The sequence below is a fragment of the Carcharodon carcharias genome (assembly GCF_017639515.1).
Source record: "Carcharodon carcharias isolate sCarCar2 chromosome 27 unlocalized genomic scaffold, sCarCar2.pri SUPER_27_unloc_8, whole genome shotgun sequence".
NCBI lineage: Eukaryota > Metazoa > Chordata > Chondrichthyes > Lamniformes > Lamnidae > Carcharodon > Carcharodon carcharias.
Genome location: NW_024470652.1, coordinates 461522 through 468062, shown reverse-complemented (window position 1 = coordinate 468062; position 6541 = coordinate 461522).

The window sequence follows — 6541 nt, the reverse complement described above, 5'->3', positions numbered from 1 at the left end:
CTTATTACTGTGTGTGTGAGAGAGAAGCTGATTACTGTGTGTGGGGGGAGAGAGAGAAAGAGAGAGGCTGATTGTGTACAGGTATGAGAGAGAAAGAGAGAGAGAATTTGTTCACTATGTGTGAGGAGAGAGAGAAGCTGATTTCTGTGTGTGTGTCTGTGTGAGAGAGAGGCTGATTACTGTGTGTGTGTATGTGTGAGAGAGGGACGGATTACTATGCATGCAGGGAAAGAAACAGAAGTTGATTCCTGTGTGTGTGTGTGTGTGTGTACAAGAGAGAGTGTGAGAGAGAGAGGCGTTGATTACTATGTACGCAGGGAAAGAGAGAGGCTGATTCCTGTGTGTGGGGGGGAAAGAGAGAGAGAGGCTGATTACTGTGCGTGTATGTGAGAGAGAGGGACGGATTACTATGTACGCAGGGAAAGAGACAGATGCTGATTCCTGTGTGTGTGTGTGCGTGTGAGAGAGTGAGAGAGGGGCTGATTACTATGTACGCAGGGAAAGAGAGAGAGGCTGATTCCTGTGTGTTGGGGGAAAGATAGAGAGAGAGGCTGATTACTATGTGTATGCGTGTGTGAGAGAGAGGGACAGATTACTGTGTGTGTGGGAGAGAGACAGAGGGAGATTGATTGTGTGTGTGTGAGAGAGAAAGGGGCTGATTACTGAGTGTGTGTGAGAGAGAGAGAGGGCGAGAGGCTGATTACTGTGTATGTGTGACAGAGATAAAGGGGCTGATTACAGAGTGTGTGTGTGAGAGAGAGACAGATGGAGATTGATTGTGTGTGTGAGACAGAAAGGGGCTGATTACTGAGTATGTGTGTGTGAGAGGGAGAGAGACAGAGGGAGGTTGATTGTATGTGTGTGAGAGAGAACTTATTACTGTGTGTGTGTGTGAGAGAGAGAGAGGGGCTGATTACTGTGTGTATATGTGAGAGAGGATGATTACTGTGTGTGAGAGAGGGAATGAGGGTCATTACTATGTGTGTATGTGTGAGAGAGGCTGATTAATGTGTGTGTGTGTGTGAGAGAGAGAGAAAGGCTGATTACTGTGTGTGTGAGAGAGAGGCTGATTACTGTGTGTGTGTGTGAGAGAGAGGGAGAGAGGCTGATTACTGTGTCTGTATGTGTGTGTGTGTGAGAGAGAGAGACTGATTAGTGTGTGTGAGAGAGAGGCTGATTACTGTATGCGTGTGTGTGTGTGAGAGAGAGTGGCTGATTACTGTGTGTGAGAGAGAGGCTGATTACTGTGTGTGAGAGAGAGGCTGATTACTGTGTGTATGTGTGAGAGAGGGACGGATTACTATGTATGCAGGGAAAGAAATAGAGACTGATTCCTGTGTGTGTGTACGAGAGAGAGTGTAAGAGGGAGGGGCTGATTACTACGTATGCAGGGAAAGAGAGAGAGGCTGATTCCTGTGTGTGGGGGGAAAGAGAGAGAGAGGCTGATTACTGTGTGTGTATGTGAGAGAGAGGGACGGATTACTATGTATGCAGGGAAAGAAATAGAGACTGATTCCTGTGTGTGTGTACGAGAGAGAGTGTAAGAGGGAGGGGCTGATTACTACGTACGCAGGGAAAGAGAGAGAGGCTGATTCCTGTGTGGGGGGGGAAAGAGAGAGAGAGGCTGATTACTGTGTGTGTATGTGAGAGAGAGGGACGGATTACTATGTACGCGGGGAAAGAGATAGAGGCTGATTCCTGTGTGTGTGTGTGCGTGAGAGGGAGCGAGAGAGAGGGGCTGATTACTATGTATGCTGGGAAAGAGAGAGAGGCTGATTCCTGTGTGTCGGGGGAAAGATAGAGAGAGAGGCTGATTACCATGTGTATGCGAGTGTGAGAGAGAGAGACAGATTACTGTGTGTGTGTGAGAGAGACAGAGGGAGATTGTGTGTGTGTGAGAGAGAAAGGGGCTGATTACTGAGTGTGTGTGAGAGAGAGAGAGGGCGAGAGGCTGATTACTGTGTATGTGTGACAGAGATAAAGGGGCTGATTACAGAGTGTGTGGGTGTGAGAGAGAGACAGATGGAGATTGATTGTGTGTTTGTGAGACAGAAAGGGGCTGATTACTGAGTATGTGTGAATGTGAGAGAGTGAGACAGAGGGAGGTTGATTGTATGCGTGTGAGAGAGAAGCTTATTACTGCGTGTGTGTGTGTGTGTGAGAGAGAGAGAGGGGCTGATTACTGTGTGTGTATGTGTGAAAGAGGCTGATTACTGTGTGTGTGAGAGAGGGAGTGAGGGTCATTACTATGTGTGTATGTGTGAGAGAGGCTGATTAATATGTGTGTGTGTGAGAGAGAGAAAGGCTGATTACTGTGTGTGTGTGTGAGAGAGAGGCTGATTACTGTGTGTGTGTGTGTGTGTGTGAGAGAGAGAGAGAGAGGCTGATTACTGTGTGTGTGTGTGAGAGAGAGAGAGGCTGATAACTGTGTGTGTGAGAGAGAGAGAGGCTGATTACTGAGTGTGTGTAAGAGAGAGAGAGAGAGAGAGAGGGCGAGAGGCTGATTACTGTGTATGTGTGACAGAGATAAAGGGGCTGATTACAGAGTGTGTGTGTGAGAGAGAGGCTGATTGTGTGTGTGAGAGAGAGAGAGGCTGATTACTCTGTGTGTGTGTGTGAGAAAGAGGCTGATTACTGTGTATGTGGGAGAGAGACAGAGGGAGATTGTGTGTGTGTGAGAGAGAAAGGGGCTGATTACAGAGTGTGTGTGTGAGAGAGAGGCTGATTGTGTGTGTGTGTGAGAGAGAGAGAGGCTGATTACCGTGTGTGTGAGAGAGAGAGGCTGATTACTGTGTGCGTATGTGTGAGAGAGAGAGGCTGATTACTGTGTGTGTATGTGTGTGAGAGAGAGAGAGGCTGATAACTGTGTGTGAGAGAGAGAGAGAGGCTGATTACTCTGTGTGTGTGTGTGAGAGAGAGGCTGATTACTGTGTATGTGGGAGAGAGACAGAGGGAGATTGTGTGTGTGTGAGAGAGAAAGGGGCTGATTACTGAGTGTGTGTAAGAGAGAGAGAGAGAGAGAGAGGGCGAGAGGCTGATTACTGTGTATGTGTGACAGAGATAAAGGGGCTGATTACAGAGTGTGTGTGAGAGAGAGAGGCTGATTACTGTGTTTGTGTATGTGTGAGAGAGGCTGATTACTGTGTGTCTTTGTGTGTGTGAGAGGGAGAGGCTGATTACTATGTATATGTGTGTAGGAGAGACAGAGGCTGATTACTGTGTGTGTGTGTGTGTGAGAGAGAGAGAGACAGAGGCTGATTATTGTGTGTGTGTATGTGAGAGAGGCTGATTGACGTGTATGTGTGAGAGAGAGGCTGATTACAGTGTGTGGGGGAGAGAGAGAAAGAGAGAGGCTGATTGTGTACATGTATGAGAGAGAAAGAGAGAGAGAGGCTGGTCACTGTGTGTGGGGGGAGACAGAGAAAGAGAGAGGCTGATTGTGTACATGTATGAGAGAGAAAGAGAGAGAGAACTTGTTCACCATGTGTGAGGAGAGAGAGAAGCTGATTACTGTGTGTGCATCTGTGTGAGAGAGAGGCTGATTACTGTGTGTGCGTGTATGAGAGAGAGAGGGGTTCATTAGTGTGTGTTGGGGGAAAGAGAGAGAAGCTGATTACTGTATACGTGTGTGTGTGAGAGAAAGGCTGATTGACGTGTATGTGTGAGAGAGGCTGATTACTGTGTGTGGGGGAGAGAGAGAAAGAGAGAGGCTGATTGTGCACGTGTATGAGAGAGAAAGAGAGAGAGAGGCTGCTCACTGTGTTTGGGGGGAGAGAGAGAGAGGCTGATTACTGTGTGTGTGTATGTGTGAGAGAGAGACGGATTACTATGTACGCAGGGAAAGAAACAGAGGCTGATTCCTGTGTGTGTGTATGTGTGTGTACAAGAGAGAGTGTAAGAGAGAGGGGCTGATTACTACGTACGCAGGGAAAGAGAGAGAGGCTGATTCCTGTGTGTGGGGGGAAAAAGAGAGAGAGGCTGATTACTGTGTGTGTGTATGTGAGAGAGAGGGACGGATTACTATGTATGCAGGGAAAGAGACAGAGGCTGATTCCTGTGTGTGTGTGTGTATGTGTGTGTGTGTGTGTACGAGAGAGAGTGTGAGAGAGAGGCGTTGATTACTATGTACGCAGGGAAAGAGAGAGGCTGATTCCTGTGTGTGGGGGGGAAAGAGAGAGAGAGGCTGATTACTGTGCGTGTATGTGAGAGAGAGGGACGGATTACTATGTATGCAGGGAAAGAGAGAGAGGCTGATTCCTGTGTGTGTGTGTGTGTGTGTGAGAGAGTGAGAGAGAGGCTGATTACTATGTGTATGCGTGTGTGAGAGAGAGGGACAGATTACTGTGTGTGTGGAAGAGAGACAGAGGGAGATTGATTGTGTGTGTGTGAGAGAGAAAGGGGCTGATTACTGAGTGTGTGTGAGAGAGAGAGAGGGCGAGAGGCTGATTACTGTGTATGTGTGACAGAGATAAAGGGGCTGGTTACAGAGTGTGTGGGTGTGAGAGAGAGTGAGACAGAGGGAGGTTGATTGTATGTGTGTGGGACAGAAAGGGGCTGATTACTGAGTACGTGTGTGTGAGAGGGAGAGAGACAGAGGGAGGTTGATTGTATGTGTATGAGAGAGAAGTTTATTACTGTGTGTGTGTGTGTGTGTGTGTGTGTGTGTGTGAGAGAGAGAGGGGCTGATTACTGTGTGTATATGTGTGAGAGAGGATGATTACTGTGTGTGAGAGAGGGAGTGAGGGTCATTACTATGTGTGTATGTGTGAGAGAGGCTGATTAATGTGTGTGTGTGTGTGTGTGTGTGTGAGAGAGAAAGGCTGATTACTGTGTGTGTGAGAGAGAGGGAGAGAGGCTGATTACTGTGTCTGTATGTGTGTGTGTGAGAGAGACTGATTACTGTGTGTGTGAGAGAGAGGCTGATTACTGTGTTTGTGTGTGAGAGAGAGAGAGACAGAGGCTGATTATTGTGTGTGTGTATGTGAGAGAGGCTGATTGACGTGTATGTGTGAGAGAGAGGCTGATTACAGTGTGTGGGGGAGAGAGAGAAAGAGAGAGGCTGATTGTGTACATGTATGAGAGAGAAAGAGAGAGAGAGGCTGGTCAGTGTGTGTGGGGGGAGACAGAGAAAGAGAGAGGCTGATTGTGTACATGTATGAGAGAGAAAGAGAGAGAGAATTTGTTCACTATGTGTGAGGAGAGAGAGAAGCTGATTACTGTGTGTGCATCTGTGTGAGAGAGAGGCTGATTACTGTGTGTGCGTGTATGAGAGAGAGAGGGGCTGATTAGTGTGTGTTGGGGGAAAGAGAGAGAAGCTGATTACTGTATACGTGTGTGTGTGAGAGAAAGGCTGATTGACGTGTATGTGTGAGAGAGGCTGATTACTGTGTGTGGGGGGAGAGAGAGAAAGAGAGAGGCTGATTGTGCACGTGTATGAGAGAGAAAGAGAGAGAGAGGCTGCTCACTGTGTTTGGGGGGAGAGAGAGAGAGGCTGATTACTGTGTGTGTGTATGTGTGAGAGAGGGACGGATTACTACGTACGCAGGGAAAGAAACAGAGGCTGATTCCTGTGTGTGTGTATGTGTGTGTACAAGAGAGAGTGTAAGAGAGAGGGGCTGATTACTACGTACGCAGGGAAAGAGAGAGAGGCTGATTCCTGTGTGTGGGGGGAAAAAGAGAGAGAGGCTGATTACTGTGTGTGTGTATGTGAGACAGAGGGATGGATTACTATGTATGCAGGGAAAGAGACAGAGGCTGATTCCTGTGTGTGTGTGTGTGTGTGTGTACGAGAGAGAGTGTGAGAGAGAGGCGTTGATTACTATGTACGCAGGGAAAGAGAGAGGCTGATTCCTGTGTGTGGGGGGGGAAAGAGAGAGAGAGGCTGATTACTGTGCGTGTATGTGAGAGAGAGGGACGGATTACTATGTATGCAGGGAAAGAGAGAGAGGCTGATTCCTGTGTGTGTGTGTGTGTGTGTGTGTGTGCGTGTGAGAGAGTGAGAGAGAGGCTGATTACTATGTGTATGCGTGTGTGAGAGAGAGGACAGATTACTGTGTGTGTGGAAGAGACAGAGGGAGATTGATTGTGTGTGTGTGAGAGAGAAAGGGGCTGATTACTGAGTGTGTGTGAGAGAGAGAGAGGGCGAGAGGCTGATTACTGTGTATGTGTGACAGAGATAAAGGGACTGATTACAGAGTGTGTGGGTGTGAGAGAGAGTGAGACAGAGGGAGGTTGATTGTATGTGTGTGGGACAGAAAGGGGCTGATTACTGAGTACGTGTGTGTGAGAGGGAGAGAGACAGAGGGAGGTTGATTGTATGTGTGTGAGAGAGAAGTTTATTACTGTGTGTGTGTGTGTGTGTGAGAGAGAGAGGGGCTGATTACTGTGTGTATATGTGTGAGAGAGGATGATTACTGTGTGTGAGAGAGGGAGTGAGGGTCATTACTATGTGTGTATGTGTGAGAGAGGCTGATTAATGTGTGTGTGTGTGTGTGTGTGTGTGAGAGAGAAAGGCTGATTACTGTGTGTGTGAGAGAGAGGA